Source organism: Balaenoptera ricei, chromosome 6 (genome assembly GCF_028023285.1).
Source record: "Balaenoptera ricei isolate mBalRic1 chromosome 6, mBalRic1.hap2, whole genome shotgun sequence".
Taxonomy (NCBI): Eukaryota; Metazoa; Chordata; class Mammalia; order Artiodactyla; family Balaenopteridae; genus Balaenoptera; species Balaenoptera ricei.
In genome coordinates, this window is record NC_082644.1 from 76,494,452 (window position 1) to 76,517,999 (window position 23,548).

General features: G+C 37.7%; 1 long non-coding RNA gene across 2 annotated transcripts in view; it reads left to right on the forward strand.

The window, feature by feature from the left end:
* Positions 1-23,008: 23,008 nt before the first annotated feature.
* LOC132367121 (uncharacterized) overlaps positions 23,009-23,548 on the forward strand; it is a 58,752-nt gene continuing 58,212 nt past the window's right edge. The window contains exon 1 of one of the 2 annotated variants that reach the window (XR_009503691.1): positions 23,009-23,088. This is a non-coding gene — a long non-coding RNA (uncharacterized LOC132367121). Of the gene's footprint in view, positions 23,089-23,404; positions 23,469-23,548 lie in introns of those variants that run through there. The other variant, XR_009503690.1, reaches the window with a different exon arrangement.

Sequence of the window (23,548 nt, forward strand, 5' to 3'; positions counted from 1 at the left end):
GAGTAGTAAATTCTCTTCTGTATGAAATACCCTGTGACTCCAGGCACTCAGGGTGGTAGAGATGTGATGCTACTTTGGTTCCTCAATGATTAACTTCTGGAGTGCTGAGAGAGTCCCACATTCTCACAAACAGGGCTGATGGCTGACCTCAGATGGCTTTAGAGGTAGCTGATATGAAGGAGGGGATCAGCCTGGGGCAGAAAAACTCAAGTGCATAATTAGTGAGGATGCAAAGAGAAATTCGGGGAATGGGACTTGTAAGGGCTGGAGGTCCATCCTTATGGGGGTAAGTACATCTGCCAAGGAGGCCTGTAATTTTTCAGTCAATATGAACCCATTAGGACCTACAAGCTGTAGAGAGCTGGGCAAACTTTGGACATAAGTAAAAGATTTGCCATGAATATGTGGCGGTGAGAGGAGACAGGTAGGATTATGAGTGTGTCCTCTGGCCAGTAGTACACAATCCTGTGATCACTCAGTATATGAGGGTTTAGAGAATGCACACTCTTCCCCAGTAGAAGTCGTACATGGAATGTAAAAAAGCAGAGCCACCTTGTTGAGCCCTGTCTGCCAGATGCTTCTTCACTTTCTGTGGGAATCACTGACTTCAGTCTCTAACTGGAGAGCCATAGAACTCTCCAGGTTCTGGGAAACTCAGACTTCAAACTAAAACTGCTGATTCCTTCAACTGAAAGAAAGAAAACTGAGACACATAGGGGCAGAATGAGCCAAAGCTACCCATAGAGGTAGTGGCGGAAATGGGGCCATCCGATATTTACCCATTAAGTAGTTTCTGGTACCCATTCCAAGTGTGAGGGGAGAAGGGGATTCCCCACACCACAAACAAGCACCAGCTGGACGCCAGCAAGAATCCCCAAGAGTTCAACCAAATTCTGACACTACCTACCCAGGGACAACATAAGGTTCCACAGGTTAAGGGATCAGTCCCACAAGACTGTCCCTCCTCCCCGCCACACACACAATTCAGACACCAGTCACAAGCCCAGGCTGTTAACTGTACTTCTGATCTACTGCTTATACAGCCGAGGTTCCCATGACCTCCTCCTTGGGTTCAATTAATTTGCTAAGGTGGCTCACAGAACTCAGAGAAATATTTTACTTATAGATTACAGGTTTATTATGAGAGGATATAATTCAGTAACATCCAGATGGAAGAAATGCATAAGGAGACGTATGCGGAAAGGGTGCAGCAGTTCCAAGCCGTCTCCAGGTGTGACACTCTCCCCACATCTCAATGTGTTCAACAGCATGGAAGCTCTCTGAACCCCGTCCTTCCAGGTTTTTATAGGAGCTTCATTACATAAACATGATTGAGTAAATAATTGGCTACTGGAGATTCATTCAACCTGTAGGCCCTCTCCTGCCTCTGGAGGTCTGGGGTGGTACTGAAAGTTCCAACCCTCTAATCTCACGGTTGGCTCGCCCCTAATCTTTAGGTGGGGTCCAAAAGTCACCTCATTAACATAATAAAAGAGACTCCCCCCACCCCGCCCCCGCCGCCCGCTCTCATTACTTAGGAAATTCCAAGGAGTTCTGTGCCAGGAATGGGGACGAAAACCAAATCTATATATTTCTTATCAGAAACCACAATATCACATATACACAGAGAGTTGCCATGTGGAATGAATGAGAAAATAGTATACATTATTTCTGTTCTGCTTTCTGATGTTCATGTAGTCTGTGATCAAATTCCTATTGATCCTACATTTCACGTGTAACCATCAAAAGAATATGAAGAATATTAGATGTGGCCAGAGAGAGCAAAGCCCAGGATGAAAGACTTTGTTAGGGAGTGACAGTATGTGCTCTCCTCTCTGGGATCAGGGCCAGATGGTGGCCGCTGGGAAAAGAGCAGAGCAGAAGCACATGAGAGGGGTGGAAAGGGAGAAGCAACTGCTGAGAACCGGTACTGTGCTTAGTACTCCTGGGCTTACCTATTTCTCCACCTGGAAGCATTTTACTTATCTAGGGCATCAAGCCTATTTTGCTCTTCTCTCTTTTTTCTCTTTCCACTCTCTTTATCTACCTCAACACTTTTTTCCTATTTCCTCTCACTCCCCAAACTTTTTTGATCTCTCTCTTCCTTTATATCCTGTGATTTTCCTTCTCCATCTCCCTCCTTCTGGACTCTGTTTTTCTTGTCTTCCTTTCTCTCACTGCCAAATGGCTTTTCCCAAAGCTTACGCTAATTTATACTTACGCCAGCATTTATAAGCATATACCTGTTTCCTTATATTCTCATAAAAACTAGGCATTATGAAAAAATGTTTACTCTTTTTACAGTATGCAGGGATAAATAATCTTTCATGCATTAAAATGTATTCAGTGTATTCAAATTTTTGAGAAGGGACATCATATACCAAAGAGGGATGACAGCTGTACGTCTGTACTAGGTGCTTTTCATTATTATCACTTCACAACAATACCAGAAAGACTCTCTCTTCTATATAAATGAGAAATGAGGCTCTAAGAGATTAAACAGCTTTCCTACAAAACACACCACTGGTAAAGTGCAAGTCTGTGATCAAATGGCATGGATTTATTTTATGAAAACTAGGTGCAGCATGTTTTGTTAGGGACAGGTCATGCAAATAAGCCCCAGGATAGCATTTAAGGAACATGGAGGGATACATCTTTATATAATTATCCCACATGGTGATTTATTCCACATACATTAAAATGCCACTTCCTATGAACAAGGCATTGCTGGTAAATAGGAAACAAATGATTTTTTTCTCTCAAAAAACCTACAGTATATTAGAGAAGATAAGTAATAAATATAAGTAATTATAACCCAAGTTAGTATGTCATAAAACAAAGTGAGGGGAGTGGAAGGATAACAGCTGCTCAAGAAAGAGGATTTCTCAGTTTGAGATCTTGAGGGTGGATTAGATCCAAAACATGCAGGAGGCGGGATATGGCCACACCTAGATGTATAAAGGAGGAATGCAAATAAGTTTTGTTAATATCGAGGAACTGCGCAGCTAGGGTGTTACAGGGTTATAAATTTGCATTTTTCAAGTGTTTCAGACACTGGGGATGATCAGAAGTGTAAAGACAAAGATGTGCATGGTGGGCCAACTCCTTGCATGTTGGGAGAAAGTCCTGGAGGTTGGTAGACACAGAGATGGGGTAAAGAAGAAGGAAGAAGAAAGAGGGAAGTTTCTATTTCTCTACTTCTTGATGCTAATAGCCTTGAGGGCAGTAAACACTAAATTGTTTTTATGGCATGTGTACAATATCTGAATTAATTCATGTGTATGTTAGCTAGCAAATTGTTGTGTACTCTCCAGCAAGTCGATGTGCATGGATTGATTTGAAAAAGGGAATGTAGAAGAGAAGAAATTAGTATGAGGGCACTGAGACGGAGGATCACTTGACAGCACTTTCAAAAAGATATGGCTCGGGCTTCCCTGGTGGCGTAGTGGTTAAGAATCTACCTGCCAACGCAGGGGACACGGGTTCGAGCCCTGGTCCGGGAAGATCCCACATGCCGCGGAGCAGCTAAGCCCGTGTGCCACAACTACTGAAGCCCGCGCACCTAGAGCCCGTGCTCCGCAACGAGAGAAGGCACCGCAATGAGAAGCCTGCACACAGCAACGAACAGTAGCCCCCACTTGCCGCAACTAGAGAAAGCCCGCGCGCAGCAACAAAGACCCAATGCAGCCAAAAATAAATAAATAAATAAATTTATTAAAAAAAAAAAAAAAGATATGGCTCCAAGGAAGCAGGTGAATGAGACAGTGAAATTTATGCCATTGCTATTGTTGTTATTAATGTGCCCCACTTATATAATTGTGAACCTTGGGTTCCATGAGTAAAAGTTGATTAAGAGATCAGATCTTGCATATTGAGAATGTGCAGATAAAAAAGAGTAAATCCACCTAGGCTGGGTCAACAACAATGGCTAATATTACAAGCACTGCTAGCAGCTAACATGTATTAGACACATACTATGTGGCAGGCACTGTTCTAAGTGCTTTGTATGCATTATCTCATTTAATCCTCACAGCAGCTGTAGGAGGTTTTCAGGTAAGGAAACCAAAGGAAGACCACATAAGACAGGCTGTCTGGCTCCAGGGCCCATACTTTTAGTCACAATGAAAATTGCAATGATTAATTCTTTTCTTTTACCTTTCTAGGTTCTTCTGGCTGATCTAAGAATTAAATTGACATGAGAAAGATTCACAGGAGATCAGATTTAATTTCATATGTACAGGAATCTCATATACATGAGAGGGTCAGAGATCCACACACATGAAAGGTTCAAAGACAAAGGTAAAATGAGGTCTATATGCCATCATGAGCTAAAGAATAGGATAGGAGCCTGGAGCTTCCAAGGACAGGAGGATCATTCACAGGACAATAAGAAGAAGAACAGATGTATTAGATGTTTGCCTTGCCATACAGATGGGGCCACTTAGATAAAAAAATTATCTCTGGAAATAAGTCTTTTTCTGAGAAAAATCCCCAGTTTAAATTTTTTCTAGGTAGTTAAAGGAGAGGCAGCAGTTTTTCTTGAGTTCACTGGGTCTCCATTGCCTTTAGCTCAAAATAATCCACATGCCAAAGTGGTGCATCTTGGGGAGGCCTGTTCTGAATGCCCACAGTATCATAATTGCAGAAGTAAAGACATTTCCTGAAGTGAGTGAGGGAAAATCAATGGGCAGCTATTAATACTGAGGTACATTTGACACATACTCTGGTTAAAGTCACAATAAAATAAAATATAAAATAGTAAGAAAAGACATCATGTCAAAGTCAGAAAAGCATAATTCAAGAAAAAAACGATTTCATACAGACATAGCCACAAGCCAATAAGTACACCAGGCAGAGAAGAATGTAAGGGATGAAGCCCAAAATATTGTTTCTGTAAGTATCTATGCCAGGGATAGCAAAATGTTTTTTAATTTCCCAGGACAACTCTGACTGATTGTGGGGCTGGAGAGGAGCTCTGTTGAGAAGGATTCTGAGACCCAACAGGAATGCAAGCAGTCATTAATTAGTCATGTCTTCATGGTTGGGGAAGGCAGATAATCAGCATATATATCAAGTAACTGCCATTCCTGATCTGGGGAAATAGGAAGGAAGAAGTTCCAGGCTACACGCAAAACTTCTTTTAAAAAGTAATTAGTTAAAAAAAAAAAAAGTAATTAGTTAACACCCATGTGCATAATACTGCACATAAAAAATGACTAATTTTCACAGACGTAGAGAACAAACATATGATTACCAAGGGGGAAAGGGGAGGGGAGTGGGATGAAATGGGAGATTGGGACTGACATAAATACACTACTCTGTATAAAATAGATAACTAATGAGAACCTACTGTATAGCACAGGGAACTCTACTCGGTGCTCTGCGGTGACCTAAATGGGAAGGAAATCCAAAAGAGGGGATATATGTATATGTATGGCTGATTCACTTTGCTGTACAGCAGAAACTGACACAGCAATGTAAAGCAACTATACTCCAATTTTAAAAAGAAGACTAATTTTTTTTAAAAATTTTATTTATTTATTTATTTATTTATGGCTGTGTTGGGTCCTCGTTTCTGTGCGAGGGCTTTCTCTAGTTGCGGCAAGTGGGGGCCACTCTTCATCGCGGTGCGCGGGGCTCTCACTATCGCGGCCTCTCTTGTTGCGGAGCACAGGTTCCAGACGCGCAGGCTCAGCAATTGCGGCTCACGGGCCTAGTCGCTCCGCAGCATGTGGGATCTTCCCAGACCAGGGCTCGAACCCGTGTCCCCTGCATTGGCAGGCAGATTCTCAACCACTGCGCCACCAGGGAAGCCCAAGACCAATTTTTTATTGGAGTATAATTGCTTGTGGAAAGTATTATGTATAATATAGGACCAGAAAAGAATACCTTAGTCAATGTTCAAAATGGAAGGGATATTAAAATGTAACAATCCCATTGTCTCTGTGAATTTAGAAACTGATCTGTCATCTGAATTCAACCATATTGAATTCCTATTTTCATGAGTATTTAGAATGAGCGCTAAACTCTTCTGCTGGGTGATAAAGGAACCTAGGAACTGGTAAGATTCCAGCTCACAGTGTATGTCACTGGCCCAAGAGATGGAGATAGTCCTTGATATGGTCCCTTTGTTCCAATCTATACTCATATCTTTTTCATGCTATCAGTGAACACTTTATTTAGGAGGTTGAGAGAACACTGAGGCAAAACAAACGGCACTGTTTCTTCACTTTATTCGGCCCTCAGAGAGGACTCAGCCCTAGTAAGTCCCTTTACTGGCCATACATAACCCTCCTCTTTTTAGCATCAGCTGACAATACTTATGTAGAGAGCAGTGAAGTATCATGTTACTCAACAGTGACGATAACTTGGTAGAGATAATAGGGCCTGATTATATTTTGTTTGTCCTTCTATGCTGACTGTGAAAAGTGTAACGCTTGAAGAGGTAAAATTATCAGAAGAGCAACGTGCCTCTCTCTTCTCTGAGAACATGTGTGGGAGGATCCTGTGGACTCTCATCTTTCATCAATACCGTCTTCAGAATTGTTCTATAGCATGAGTCATCGTGGGTATGAGTTTTTGGTGGATCAGTTTATGAATTGTTTTGCTGCTGAGAAACCAGCTTACATAGGTTTCGCTTGTACTAAATACTCAACATGTATTTGCTGAATTGAATTGAATATATCCTTTATACTTTCATACACATGTTACCAATACCAAGCTCCTGTGGCCTATAGAACATGAATGGTGTTACACAGAAAGTGTCATGACACAACTATGATGGAAGATCAGTTTTTATTTTAGATTTCAAACAGGAAGAGTTTTGTTGCCTCCAAAGATCATCAGGACCCTCTCATATACCAAAGTAAAACAGAAACAACACAAGTCACTACAGAGAATACAGGTTTTGCATGACTACACAGACATTCCCAACATTAACAAAAACAGGCTCAAAATTAAAGATTGTCCTTTCAGGAAGTTTTCAAGTGAAAACTAAGACTGAGTAAGAGTCCTGCAGCAGGAAGCATACATACAGGCACAAAGAGATGGTGTGGGACCAGAACAGAGGGCCTCAGAACAGCTGCCAGGGAAGATCGAGAAAAAGGCCAGCTATGTAAGACCAGAAACCATAAAACTCCTAGAGGAAAACATAGGCAGAACACTCTTTGACAAATTCTGGCAGTATGTTTTGGATCTGTCTCCTAAAGCAAAGGAAATAAAAACAAAAATAAACAAATGGGACTTAATTAAACTTAAAAACTTTTGCACAACAAAGGAAACCATCAACAAAATGAAGAGATCACCCACAGAATGGGAGAAAGTATTTGCAAATTATATGACCTATAAGGGGTCGATATCCAAAATATATAAACAGCTCATACAACTCAACATAAGACAAACAAACAACCCAATTAAAAAAATGGGCACAAGAACTAAGTAGACGTTTTTCCAAACAGGAAATGCAGATGGCCAACAGGCACATGAAAAGACGCTCAGCATCACTAATCATCAGGGAAATGCAAATCAAAACTACAAGGAGATATCACCTCACACCTGTCAGAATGGCTATCATCAAAATACACAAATAATAAATGTTGGTGAGGATGTGAAGAAAAGAGAATCCTTGTACACTGTTGGTGGGAATGTAAATTGGTGCAGTCACTGTGGAAAACAGTATGGAGGTTTCTCCAAAAAACTAAAAATAGAACTACCATATGACCCAGAAATTCCACTCCTGGATATATATCCAAAAGAAATAAAAACACTAATTTGAAAAGGTATATGCACCCCAATGTTCATAGCAGCATTAGTTACAATTGCCAAGATATGGAAGCAATCTGTCCATCAACAGATGAATGGATAAAGCAGTTGTGGTATATATGTGTATATATGTATGTGTGCGTGTGTGTGTGTATATATATATATATAATGGAATACTACTCAGCCATTAAAAAGAATGAAATTTTTGCAACAATGTGGATGGACTTGGAGGGTATTATGCTAAGTGAAATAAGTCAGAGGAAGATAAATACTGTATGATATCACTTATATGTAGAATCTAAAAAATACAACAAACTAGTGAATATAAAAAAAAGAAGCACACTCACAGATATAGAGAACAAATTGATTACTAGTGGGGAGAGGGAAGGGGGAAGGGGCAATATAGGGATAGGGGATTAAGAGGTACAAACTATTCTGTATAAAATAAACTACAAGGATATATTATACAATACAAGGAATATAGCCAATATTTTACAATAACTATAGAGTATAAACTTTAAAAATTGTGAATCACTATATTATACACCTGTAACTTATATAATATTGTACATCAACTATACTTCAATAAAAAAAAGACAAAAGCCGTCTAGCCACACTGCTTAAGGATTACCATCAATTCCTCTGGAGGAGAGGTGCAATGATCACACACAACACAAGACAATATCTCTTAAAGTATTGTCTTTAGATCTGTACAGTAAAGTATATAAAATTAAAAAAAACAGAAACCAGATGGAGACCCAGCTCACGGGTCTACATAGCTCATGCAAATTTAAATTAAGCTGGTCTTGAATAGTTTTGAATGTTGCGAACAGAGATTTTTTTTATCTGGTTTGGCTCTGAGGTTTTGCATTTTTTAAAGAATTATGAACAAAGTTAAGGCTAAGTGATATGTCATGTAAAAACACAAATCACAAAGCACGTAAAAACACACACACACACATACACACACACACAAATTTCTAGTAGGTTACAGTGAATATAACACAATGAAATGCCTACCATTAATTTTGCAGTAAGGTCAAGGCAATGCTGTTACCAGCAATAAAGGAAGGCAAACAGAGATTCTTGACACAGTCAGAATTAAGCACTAATAATGTCTCCTTTTTATGTCTTAATTGGGTGTGATTTGCCTCTGATAGCACCTTTCATTATCAGTACAGCGGGGCATCTATGTGTTCCCTTTGAGGTGCCCATTGTTCTAATTATTCCTGCATGCTGGCCACCTTCAATGCATGTTAAATAATACCAGTAATGCATATTGAAAAAAGCAATATGCTTAGATTATAGATACTATGTCAGCCTGGAATTGCTTTTTACTCTCCAGACTGTAGAAAGCTGTGTGGCTATTTTACATTGATAGGCATTTATATTGATTGGAGGGGAAAAAGAAAGTCCTCATTACAGGGCTGCTAGCAGTGTAATTATAGAGTGGCACCCGTGCTGGGTGTATTAGGAACCACGTTCCTCTTTAAAACTATGTAGCATGCAGTATCAGTAGCTCAGTGGAATACTCTCTTTGTACTGGTAATTGCTTACAATTAAACCAAGGTAGCAGGATCTTTTCCCTTCTTCCTATCAGAAGTCAGATGTTGGAATATTGGGTATTGGATTTACTTGTGATCCTTAAAATTATTTAATTGTGGAAATCCATATGTAAGAATTTGCTTCTTTTTAGGCTTTGACTAATGATTAAAGGCCTGACTTTGAATCCAGGCTCTGCCACTTACTAGCTCTGTGAACTCAGGAAAATTTCTTCGTCTTTCCAAGCCTCAGTATTTTTAGCTGAAAAGTGGGGTTAATAATAACAACCCCTTGAAGATTTATTAAAGGAATGAATTCTAGATGCAGGGTAATAAGCATGTGAAAAATAGTAGCTGAAATGATGTTGTCGTGATGATTATGATTCATGAATCAATCATCCAGAATCTAAATTATTTTTCCTTTTAATATGTTACCTTCTCACTGTTGACTTAACTTTCTACTAATATATTTTCTGCCATATTAATAGAAATCAACAAGTAAGTTAATGTTTCCTTTCCTTAAAGACATTTAACAATCCTCTTGTCTGAGTTCAACCTCTTGCATGTTCTTGAAACCCTGCCCATTCAGCTGAATTTCCTTTCTCTGTGATGGGTTTCCTAGTCATTTTTCAGTCATTTCCTAGTCATTTGTCCAGTTGCTGGAATTTCATGCTGCTAAAAGCAAATTCATGTACAGATCCAGTACAACATGAGAATCTTGGCCAGTCAACATCTGACCTGACCTGTTCAGAGCCTTCCTCTATGGAAATGCAGAAAGTAAAAGAGCCACTTCCTAACCACTATTGCTTCTTGGGAGCATAGGACTCAGATAAAGTTCAACATTGTTGGTATGTTTATGTGAATTTATGCATGTATATATGTATATTTATGCATGTAATTGGATATATACAAGTACATACAATAAGATAATAAGTGATAATAAGTACTCTGGGAGTTAAGCGGAGAAATTAAGCAAAAAGGGGAAAATTATATTTGTTGCCTAAAGCATTTTTAATAGGATCACATTATTCACTTGTATATAGTATATAGATGTAATGTATGTATGAATATCTGTAAAAACTTTGACTAATAATATAAATAACATTAAATTAAGTTAAATAATGCATATTTTTCTGAGCATAAAGGTAATACACAAAAATTAGATAGTTCTCAAAGCATCTATAGGTTTAGCTTTCTTTCTAGAGCAATTTTACAAGGATAGACATGCCTATTTTTCAGTTATGACCCTAGACTTATAATTAAAATACTCAGTTTCATGAATAAAATAGTGTTCTATTTAAAGGAAAAGAATTTTTTTTTAGTTTGGCACTATAAAAATTCTATAAGCATAGAATTGTTTTAATAGAGTAAAATATGCAAGTAACACTTTGTCAAGTATTCATATGTTCAGTAGCCTTTGTCATCCTGAACATGTGTGCCTTTATTACTTCCAAAGAACTGTTTTGAGGTCTCAATAATTATAAGAAAGACATTCTTGTATGATATTATAGAGGTTTGGTAATAAAGATCTAAGTTGGGAACAATCTCTTCTCCAGATCCCTATCATTAACATATGCCACTGCATTTTTTAAGCTATAAATGAGGTTGAAAATATAATGATCCAAGCCTTAAAACCCTGAACCTTACCAGGTCAATAGGTGAGAAATTTCCAAGTAGATGAAGTACTGCCTCCCCCAGTGGATTAATTTGTTTTGTGTCTTATTAATTTATGCATCATTCCCATACCAATTTCCTACCTTATTCAAGAGTCCTACCTACAGTCAGGGCTTCTTTGGGAACTGACTCAATTCCTTTCTTAGATCAAAAGATGAACAAAAAGCAACAGCATAAGGAAAAGTCTTCTGAATGTATCTTCCAAAAGGTATTGGCACAAAAGGCAGATTTTAAAAAGGATAATCCTTTTTAAATGTAAAATCCTTCTTGATGTAGCTGAGGTTTGGGAGGCAGAATTTATTCTCAATAAAAATTAAAGTTAAATATTTTATAAGAAATATAAAGAATCTAAGATAGTAACAAAAATAATTAATGATATTTAGAGCATTCTATTCACCAAGATAACTGTTTTCTCTTTTCTTTTAAGTAGAAGTTCTTGCCCAAAATTTAGCCTATCAGTTCTCAATTTCTTCAACGCAAAGGTCCCTAATACTGTGGCATCTTATTTTTTTCCCTTTTCTTCATAATATCAGAATAAAACTGTTTTTCTACAATAGTGCATTTATTTGAGATCCTGTTTTTACTTGAGTCCTTGCAAAAATGGAACAAAGAGAACAAACCAATAAAATGATAACTTGGAGAGCAGTTCCTAGCCTCAAAATGGAATTAACCCAGGAAGAAAACTGCAATTCTTTGACTTCTTAGAAATCAAAGCTAGTTTCTTCCCTGCCTTCTCTTCTTGCCTCTTTTCCTCTTATTTACAGTACAGTGGGACTTTTGAGTGAAGGAATGGCAAACAGTTAATAAAACCTTTGATGGGTATTAATTACTTTCCACTTAATTACCTGCCATGTGGATCTTGTTGAGCTATTGATTACTGGCAAACATACATCCCACTGGGGATAAGTGTGATTTAGCTTCATCCAAAGAGTCAATTAGCCCAAGTAACATAGGGAGAGCTGGTGCTTCGCCTCAATAGCTGGTGTTTCTTGCCAAGAAGGGTAGATAAGCCATTTATTTGTTCATTAAAACACAGTACTACTATCGACAGGAGGCACTTACCAGGTGTTACTGCAATTGGTAAAATGTCATTCTTTGTCATCAAAGATTAGTTGCACGGTGTAAAAGCGATATGGGCTGAGAGTATCTCTCACCTGAGAACCCTAGAGGAACTGGTGAGGTTCTCTATTTTGTAAAAATGATAACCAAACAACTTTATCAAACACACCTAAGCACAGCTGTAGTTTGTAAAGATAATGCTGCCTTCTGCTGGGTGACTTTTGGGTTGCCAGATTCTTTTCTTTGATACGTTAGATCAAAAGACTTTTTCTGAAACTTCACGTAATGAATCGCTGAACTCCATGTTCATTTTGCCAGAGTCAACAGGAAAAAACTTGAAAGTCTGGCCTTTGGTGGATGTAGGGAGATCGGGGAAGGATATGTGTGAGAGAAAGAAATATTGTTCCATTGATCAAGGTTAGTATTAATTTGTACCTTGAAGCCCATAAGAAAATTCATGAATCTGATCATCTTCAAACTTTATTCATTAAGCTTCAAATTAGAATTTTAAAAGCCCTTTATTATATAGGTCTTCCACAATATCCTTATGAGACAAATTAAAGTGATCCTGTAAGATATATCCAACTCTAGGAGTTAGAGGGAAAGGGGTAGAAGATTATGTTGAATGGTAGGTTAAGGGTAGAACTTTGGTCAATAAATTATGTAAACCAGACTCTTTATTGTGAAAAATCATAATAATACTAAAAAACTAAAATAGTTTATTTAAAAATTACCTGTGAACTGGAAATTAAAATAATTTGCTTTTGTTGTGGAATTCACTGTGTGCTGAATCTAACTGGCCTAATTCTCTAAAGTTCAGTATTGCATACATGTAAACAAGAGTTACTAACATTTGTATTGCTAAAAAAATATACATTATCATTGTATAACCATGACCATATTTCATTTTATGGACACTTCATAAAATCCATGGGAGATACAATTATCATTATATACCCATTTTCAGGAAGTCAGATCTAAGAATCAGAAAAGAATTAAGTAACTTAGCTAGGGACACCTAAGTTCCCAAAGAAGATCTCAGGTCTCTTGAACTCCAAATCTTCCTTCCACTGCCTCTTGGTAATCCTTTAGCATGATCTTGCAGTGTGGACCCCGAAGACAGCAAAATGGCAACTCAGAGTGAATGTGAATTTCAACTTCTGGGTTCAGTTTAATGTAAGTGAGATATTTTTGCATTGTGCCTTTGCCAGCACTCCCCCCTTCCATCACCCCCCCCTCCCCGACACACACACACATACACAAAGCCTCTATGGCTTTGCAGATTTTCCCTCAAGCATATTCATTTCTTTTTCCTTATGCCTTTTGTGATAACGTTATATATTTTCTGGAGTGAACACATTCATTTCTATCACACAGTCTGATGATTAAAACATTTTAACTAAGATTTAACTTCACTATTCTCCATTCATTTTAAGGTATCTCCTTCCTTCTCACTAAAGCAGGGGATTCCGGCAGAAAAGAAGATACTCATCGTTGTCAACATCAGGTTTCAGGTATTTGGGTGTTATTAAACAGCAATCCTGAGGAAAGGCACCATGTGTCCATGTCACCTCCACCAATTAGGTCAGAAGATCTTGCCAACGACAATGACAATATTCACACTGATACCCAGTTGGACTCCTTGCTTCCAAGGGGCATTTTCCTAAAAGGCATTACATTTTGCATTAAATGTTTCCTGTCTCAGGACGTTCTATAACAGTGAGTCAAAACATACTGTAGCTTTCAAAAGGGTACATGCTGGCTGTGGGCACAGGTTCAAGATTTTCACTTGTTTTGTTTTTTAAAACAAAAATATGCTGGGCTTCTGGTTTAAGAAACCCAGCTCTAAGACTCAGGGAAATGGAAACAGCTGAAGGTAATTCCCAAACCTTCCCTTTTCTCTGTAAGACCTTGACAAGTAGATTACCTCACAGAACTTCATGTTTCCTTTCTTCTGGGTTCCAAAAGCTCTATTTCTCTACAGAAAGATAATGCATCCTCAAAAAATCCTTTAGCAGCTGAACATAACATTTCTTGCGCAGATTAGAAAATTGAAGGGCCAAACATAAGCAGTCCATGGGCCAGATTTGGTCCACAGGTCATAGTTGGATGACCTCTGCTCTATATCTTCATTTTGGAGGTACTTACATAACTATATATTTTTGTCAAAATGCCTACAATTGTATGATTAAATTTATACATTTCACTGAATGTAAATTATGTTTTAATAAGATAAGTGGGAAAAAATCATACAGAGTATGTGCTCTGACCACAAGAAATAGAAAATCTAAAAAGCTCTATACACATTTATTAAATTGAATTTGTAATTAAAGCAATTCCCACAATAAAAACTTTAGATCCAAAGCAACCCGTGGGAATTTTATCAAATATTTAATAAAATAATTTACAGTATTCTACAAACTGTTTCATATAGCAGTGAGGTAGAGATACTTCCCAAGTTATTTCATGAGGCCAACATAACCTTGTTGCCAAATCTAGATAAGGACACCATATACAAAGAAAATTGCAGACAAATATCCATTGTGAGCATAGACATGAGGTCCATAACAAGTATTATCAAATTGAATCCAATAATATGTAAAGACATTAAGCTGGGTTTTATCCCAGAAATGCAAAGTTGGTTTAACATATGGAAATCAATTAATGTAATTCACACAACACATTGAAGAAGAAAAATCATGTAATTTATGTTATACAGCGCTCCACCAAACAACAAAGACTATAGATTCTTTTCAAGTGGTCCTGTCTATACCAAGATAGACCATACCCCCTAAAACAAACCTCAATAATTTAAAAGAATTGAATTCATACAGAGTATATTCTCTTACGCAGTGAAATCAAAGTAGAAATCAGTAATAAAAAGGTAACAAGAAAATCTCCAAACAGTTGAAAACTAAACAACACACTTTTAAACAATACATGAGTCAAATGGAAAGTCTGAAGGGGAAAAAATGAACTGAATGAAAATGAAAATACAACACGTCAAAATTTCTGGGACACAGGTAAAGGAGTGCTGAACAGCAAATTTACAGCACTAAATGTTTATATTAAGGAAGATGAAAAGTTTCAAATCAGTAATGTAAGTTACTACCTCAAGAAACTAAAAAAGAAGAGCAAAATGATTCCAAACCAAGGGGGATGAAGAAAATGATAGAGATAAGAGCAGAAATCAGTGAAATTGAAAAAGAAAAAAAAAAAACTGTTTCTTTTTTTAAAGATCAATATGATTGACAAACTTCTCACCTCACACCCATTAGGCTGACTACTACTACAAAACAAACAAGCAAACAAACCACAAAAAACACCAAAATAACAAGTGTTGGTGAGGATGTGGATAAATTGGAACAGTTGTGCACTGTTGGTGGGATTGTAAAATGAGATAATCACCATGGAAAAGAGTATAAAATTTCTTCAAAAAAATTAAAAATAGATCTGTCATATGATCTAGCAATTCTCCTTCTGGGTACTTATCCAGAAGAATTGAAATCAGGATCCTGAAGAGATATTCACATACCCATGTTTGTAGCAGCACTATTCACAATAAGCCAAGAGGTGGTAGCAACCCAAATATCCATTGACAGATGAATGGATTAACAAAACCTAATACATCTATACAACAGAATATTATTCAGCCTTAAAAGGGAAGGGAATCCTGTCATATGCTACTACATGGATAAGCCCTGAGGACATTATGCTAAGTAAAATAAGCCAGTCACAAAAAAACAAATACTGTATGATTCTGCTTATAGGAGGTATCTAAAGAAATCAAATTCATAGAAACAGAAAGTAGAATGGTGGTTACCAGAGGCTGGAGGGAAGGGGAAAAGGAGTGTTGTTGTTTAAAGGGTATAGAGTTTCAGTTCTTCAAGATGAAAAAGTTCTGGAGATCTGTCTCACAACAATGTGAATACACTTAAGACTACTGGACTGTATAATTAAAAGTGGTTAACATGGGAAACGTTATGTAAAGAACTCATATATCTCAATAGAAAAAAATATCTGATTAAAAAATGGGCAGAGGATCTCAACAGTTATTTTTTCAAAGAAGACATACAAATGACCAACAGGTACATGAAAAGGTGCACAACACCTTAGGGAAATGCAAATCAAAACCACAATGATATATGTCCTCACACCTGTTAGAATGGCTATTCTCAGAAAGACAAGAAATAAGTGTTGGTAAGAATGTGGAAAAAAGGCAACCCTTGTGCACTGTCAGAGAGAATGCAAATTGGTGCAGCCACTGTGGAAAACAGTACAGAGGTTCCTTTAAAAAATTGAAAACAGAATTACCATATGATCCAGCAATTCCACTTCTGGGTATTTATCTGAAGGAAACAAAATTACTACTTCAAAAAGATACCTGGGCTCCCATAATCACTGCAGCATTATTTGTAATAACTAAGACAAGGAAACAGCCTGTCCATTGATAGATGAATGGGTAAAGAAAATGTGGTGATCTATACAATGGAATATCATTCAGCCAGAAAAAAAAAGATGGAAATGTTGCCATTTACAACACCATGGATGGACCTTGAGGATATTATGCTAAGTGAAATAAGTCAGACAGAGAAAGACAAATACCACAAATTCTGTATGGTCTCACTTATATGCGGAATCTTAAAAAAAACAAAGACAAACAAAAACAAACATATATAGATACAGAGAACATATTGGTGAGCTGGGGCTGGGGGATGGCAAAATTGGTGAAAATGACCAAAAAGACAAACTTCTGGTTATAAGATAAATGAGTCTGAGGGGTGTAATGTACAGCATGGTAACTGCAGTTAACAGTACTTATTATATGTGTGAAAGTTGCTAAGGAGAGTAAACCTTAAAAATTCTCATCACAATAAAACAATTATTTTGTAGCTATGTGTGGTGATGGATGTTAACTAACTTATTATGGTAATTATTTCACAATATATACATATATCAAATCATTATGCTGTACATCTAAAACTACACAATGCTATATGTCACTTATATCTCAATTAAAAAAATTATCCTATGAGTTAGCAATTACACACCTAGGTAATTATTCAAGAAAAAAAATTTGCCCACAGAAAGTCTTAAACAAGAATATTTATTTCAGCTTTATAAATAATAGTTAAAAATTAGAAACAACTCAAAAATCTATTTACAAGAGAATGGATGATGTGGTATATTCATATGAATGTGGTATATTCACATAATGGCAGACTACTCTGCAATGTGAAAGCAGGAACTCTTGATACACAAAACAATATGAGCAAATCTTAAAAGCATTAATGTGAGTGAAAGAAGCTATACACAGAGTATGTGTTTCATAAAGTTTTAGGTATAACCAAAGCTAAGTGGTTGTGATAGAAATCCGTTCAGTAGTGTCTTTGGTGGGGGGTGACGTTTACTGGGAAAAAACATAAAGGAACTTTTTGTTTTGAAAATATCCTGTGCCTTGAGGGTATAAATTTAACCCTTATATGCCTGTTTCCAAACTTATCCAACTCAACTTATCAAAATTTATGATTAGATCTGTGCATTTTACTCTAAGTAATGTATACCTCAATTTAAAAATATTTAAGAAATGAATGTGGAGAAACCATTAATAAAAGTTAAGATCTCATTACAGTTCTATTTATTTTTTATTTTTAAATTTATATGTAGGTTTTTACCAAGGCCCTAGTGAGTGGTTGGTGTTGGGCGTTTACCATATTATAAAAAGTAATCAACTTACTAACTAAAAAAAGTGAGCCATGCCTAGACTAATGATAAAAATTCATGATGAACAAGGATTATGATGAATCCAATCTTGTGTTCCTGAAATATTCTCTGCCTAAAAAATAATTAATAATAATACTAAAATGAGGCCTTTTGGTGTCCTGATTTGACTCAAAGACATAGCATAGACTAGGCAGAAGAGAATGGATAGGTAGCATTTATATTTATTCCTCTATTTTTTTTTCTAATCCTGGTTTGCATTGTAGCTCTGTCACTTACCAATTATGATAATAATTGTTGTCCAAGTGTGCTCATATGTGGGGATGATAATCTCTGTCTCAAAATATAATACCTATCTCAAAAGATTGCCTTGAAAATAAATAGTATATTGAAAGGTGTCTGGCACATAGTAATTGTTCAGTAAATATTAACTGTTATTATTGCTAATACTGATAGTATTCTATGCTGCTGCTGAAGAGCAAAACTACTGTTTTGTAAACAAAATAAATAAATGGTAAGACTTATTCTACTACTGAAAAATACCAGAGCAAATGATATTAATTTTCCAAAACAGTCATTAAAAAACCCTCTACAATATTCTCACAGGTCATATTGTTATTAAGATAGTGGCCTTTTGGTTTTGTTGTTGTTGTTGTTTTTAATATTTTATTTTAGTTTAGTTTTGGCCACAACGTTCGGCATGTGGGATCTTAGTTCCCCGACCAGGGACCGAACCCGCACCCCCTGCAGTGGATGTGTGACATCTTAACCACTGGACTGCCAGGGAAGTCCCAAGATAGTGGCCTTTTGAGTATATTTATGTCATTGACAAAATTCAAATTATTATTGACAAGAACAGAACTAAGTACTCTGCTGCATGAAATTAGTTAATATTAACCACTTAAATATTGGAGAATTATTTAGCCCTGCTAAAATAATAAGTACCTGTGTCATTATAATTAATGTTAATCACCTCTTCTTGATAGATAACTAAGGTCTGTCATGATTCATGATAATAAAATCATGACCTTATTATAGAGAAGGGTAATTATTTTCCTCTTCACTCTTGCAAGTGGGTAATGATCCAATTCTTTTACAAAGAATATAAAAATATCTAGCTTGAAAGTAAAAAGAAAGTCCAAGACTCATTTTTCTCTTATACATTTAAATTGCTGTCTTGCTCGATTCTGGCAATGATACCACAGATATAGATTTTGCAAGCATATTAATAACAGGAGACTTACCTTAGACTCACAGAGCTTAAAAAAACGTATCCATAGACTCAATGGCAGATGTAAAGTTAATCAAAAGTCTGAAGAGTCCTGCTATTTTTAGCAGAGTTTCTTCAATGAGATTAAAAAGAGTTCAATAATAATCAATACTTCAAGAGTTAAGTCTAAAATTTCCTTGCTCCTCACATAAAGAATTACAATGAGAACCCAAACCTTCAATTGCTCAAGTAGAAAGATATCAAATTTGAAAGCATATTAAGTGAACAACTAGGTCTTTTTTACAAGAGTGGTAGGTTATCCTTTCTAAGGTGTGGAAAACTGCATATTGAATACTTTCAGATGAAACTGTAATTGAGGAATTTATGGAAGTAAATGACTTGATGCAGAACAGGACCTTCTCTTAAGAACAAATTTTAAATAAATTTACTTTATTGAGCTTGCATTGGCTAACCATTTTAGACCTCTCCATAGTTAAGACCTGTAACCACTTTGGAATTGTACTTACATTATATCTTAGGACCTTAAAGCTGGGAGAAAATAACTTTCCATATTAATGAGAGTAACATGGTTTCTCAAAAACCTTATACACACTACTATGTATAAAATAGATAACTAATAAGGACCTACTGTATAGCACAGGGAACTCTATTCAGTACTCTGTAATGGCCTATACGGGAAAAGAATCTAAAAGAGAGTGGATATATGTATATGTATAACTGATTCACTTTGCTGTACACCTGAAACTAACACAACATTGTAAATCAACTATGCTACCACAAAAATTAAACAAAAAAAACTTAAATAGAACTATGCTAAGTAAGAGACATGTATCTTGGAATTTGCCACCTACTATTATTTGTAATCCTAAAAGCCTTCAAGTAAACTTTAAGTAGTGTCCTTTAAGCAACTTTCAGCAAATACTTACATTTTGTTGCAAGGTTTGTGGGAAACAAAATCAATCTATCTATCTATCTGTCTATCTATCTATCTATCTATCACCATCTAAGCCTATCCTAGAAGCAGTCAAGTTTTGTTACATTGGTAAAGTATGAACATCAATTAAGTTGTGCTGGTTCTTCAGAATGATTTTGTCATTTAAAGTGAAATGTTGTGAATCTTTCATTTACAAAACAAAATTATGTATCAGTGGTTCTTAAGCATAGGTGATTTGCTCCCCACCCTTCCAGGGACTACTGGGCGAGGTTTGGAGACATTTCTGTAGACAACTGAGGGGTTTGCTACTGTCATCTAGTGGGTACAGGTCAGAGCTGCTGATAAACATCCTACGATATACAAGACAGCCCCACAACAAAGAAATTTTCAGTCCAAAATATCAGTAGTGCTGAGGTTGAGAAACTGACATACATGTGATAGGGACAGAGTAAAGGGACAAAGTAGGTGATTAAATAGTTAATCCCACTAGGGGGTTGTAAGTAAAGAAAAAAGTATGGGAGACCCCTGTTAGTTAAGGATCACCCAAGAAAGCAGGTTTGGTGCTTCCCTGGTGGCACAGTGGTTAAGAATCTGCCTGCCAATGCAGGGGACACGGGTTCGAGACCTGGTCTGGGAAGATCCCACATGCTGTGGAGCAACTAAGCCCATGCGCTACAACTACTGAGCCTGCACTCTAGAGCCCGCAAGCCACAACCACTGAAGCCCACGCCCCTAGAGCCCTTGCTCCACAACAAGAGAAGCCACCGCAATGAGGAGCCCGCGCACCGTAATGAAGAGTACCCCCGCTCACCACAACTAGAGAAAGACCCCGCACAGCAACAAAGACCCAATGCAGCCAAAAATAAATAAATAAAATTAATTAATTAATTAAAAAAAAAAAGAAAGCAGGTTTGCTTAACCACTAAACCAAGCAGGCTTGCTTAGCAACAAAACCATGCAACAGAAGCATGAGACATGCCCTAAAACAATAAAACAATGGTGGCATGAGACCCACATCCTGCCCAGTGAGGTCAATAAGTTAATGATTCCTAGGACATGCTCCTCTGTGCACACTGAAAACAAAAACATAAGGAAAAGGTGACATTATACTGAAACTTGAGATGATTTACCATATTTTAGTATATGTTACTGCCTTTTTGCTCATTTCCATTGTGCCTTGACAGTCCCAGTTTAACCATGTAGGGACTAGAAAACTCCCCTGCCCGACGTGGAGGAGGAGCTGATGGAAGCTTGACGTCTACTCAAGAATGAAGAAGAAGGTGGTCTTCTCCCCCTCCCCACTTTTCCTTTGATTATAAAACTGTAGCCCACTAAGTTCTTGGGCCGACACTCTCTCATGCACCTGCTTGTAAGTCTCACACGCATACTATTCTGATAAATCACTTCTTATCTATCACTTTGCCTCTTGCTGACTTCTTTCTGTGCTGAGACACGAAGAACTGGAGCTCCTCAGATCTCCCTGAGATGCATTTCTGTGGCTTCACGTGAATCAAAATATATTCCAAACCAAATTAAACTGAATTTCAAGATCTGCCTTTATTTCTTTCCATTGTAGGGGAGGAAGAAATTTTGCTCTACCCTTCTAGGTTCTTTTGGCTGGCTAGAAGGCAGATTAACAGGAGAAAATAAAACAAAAGTTTAATAACATGTATACATGGGAGAGACCCAGGAAAACTGAGTAACTCACCAAAATGGTCGAAGCCCTCACCTTAAATACCATCTTCAAGTAAACAAAAAAGAGGATGTTGGGGGTGGTTGTTTGGGACCTCAAAGGGGAGGAAGGCAGTTCACATGGAGATGGAAAAGCAAATGTTTGGTAAATAAATGCTTGCTGGTCTGTGCAGAGACAATGGGACACAAAGTAGACTCTGATCTTTAGGCCCTGCCTAGAGTTTCCTCCAGAACACCTAGCCCATATTCTTTGTAGATATCTCTGGTGAAAGCTCTATTCCGGGCAGAGGTCCTCTATTTGAATTCTTTTTGGCAGTTAGGGGGAAGGTCAAAGTTTCTACCTGAATCTTTTGAGCTTTGATTGTTTTTAACTTTAATCCACACGCCAAAGAGAAATCTTGGGGTAGCAAGTTGTGAACCCCTACACCATTAATGTAATTATTGATCACATTACATATAGTTTGCAGTACCTAATAGATTATTGACTAATCTATTACCTAAATAGATTATTGACTAAGAATTTTCATAGGTTTAAACTACAAACTAAAGCATACCAATTTTTTGTCTCTATTAAGCACAAAATTAACTAAAACACTGCAGAATAAATGTTTCCTTAAATTAAGAAAGTAGCATAATATGGAGATAGACTGTTTAACTTATTCAACTATAAGAATTTTTCCTTATCATTTTCTAATCATTTTTACAGATTTGTTCTCCTGTTTTTTGTTTACTTATGTTGCTTTCATGGTTTGAAATTGGAAAAGTGACTCTAACATGCAAGATGGTCCCTGGAGTGCTGTGTCCTGGGAACACACAGAATACCTTCCTCAGGTGTTCAGCAAGTGAGCCCCTAAGGTTATATAGGCAGATCATTATGGAAATATGTGGCTAACATGACAAAACTCTAAGTACAAATTCAAAATCAAGAAACAGATATTAGGAACTTATTGCATGACAGTTTTCGGTTTTAACATACGCTTTCTCAAAATACTGCAGGAGATATTATCGAGAAAAAGCCTCTCTTCTATCCTCTAAATTGGTATTTTCAAAAGTTGTGCTATAAGATTTTCTTATTACATGTTTCAACTACATAAAAATTGTGCACTTAGTACTGTTTAGATATCAATCACAAGGCCAAACAGCAAGGTATTTGTATGGTCAGGCCACCCAAGATGGCTGTTCTCCTGCTCTCTGTATAACCCCTGCTTGCCCAGTGCCTGCTTCACCTATACTCCACTCACCTGACTGACCTTTTTACATACTCGCCCCAGGCCCCAGCTGGGGATTGTTCTTATCAAGGAGGCAGTGAGGGGCGTGCCCTCTGCCCGTTTCCCTGGTAACCAATGAGCGCACCTGCTGGCAGTTCCCCTATAACTAGCGATCTCCCTCCCCATCCGGGAGCGCAGCCTGTTTCCGTCCTGCTCGCTGTTGGCCGCACACGGTGGGGTGTCGCTCCAGGACCTTGCTCCAGACTAGTAAGCTCCCCCGTCGGTTAAACCATTGATGTCTCTGTCGCCGACCCCGGGCTCTTTCTTCGGTCTTGAAGCTGGGCGAGTACAGGCCTTGTAGGCCTGCGGGGTGCAGCCCATTAATTGGAGGAGCAGCCGGGAGACCGAGGAAGCTCCTGTGAGCGCCGAGATGTCGGGAAATACAGGACGGGGAATGGAATGTTGCAAGGGCCGTCCACTAACTCCTGTGGCCCAGAAGTTCCAGGGGTGATCCTGAAAGTTGCGGGGGACGCCCCAGGGTGGCCGTCCACCAGTGTGTGGGGCTTGTGGTGGCTCTCCTTGCGGAATGGGGGCTGCCGAGAGATCTGGAGAACAATGGCCCCTAATGGCTCTGCTATTGCATCCAAGTGAGCCTTTTGTAATTGGTTTAAGTAATTGGCTCCCCTCAAGAAGAAAGTGGTATTTCTCTTCTCGTGCCTTTGAGATG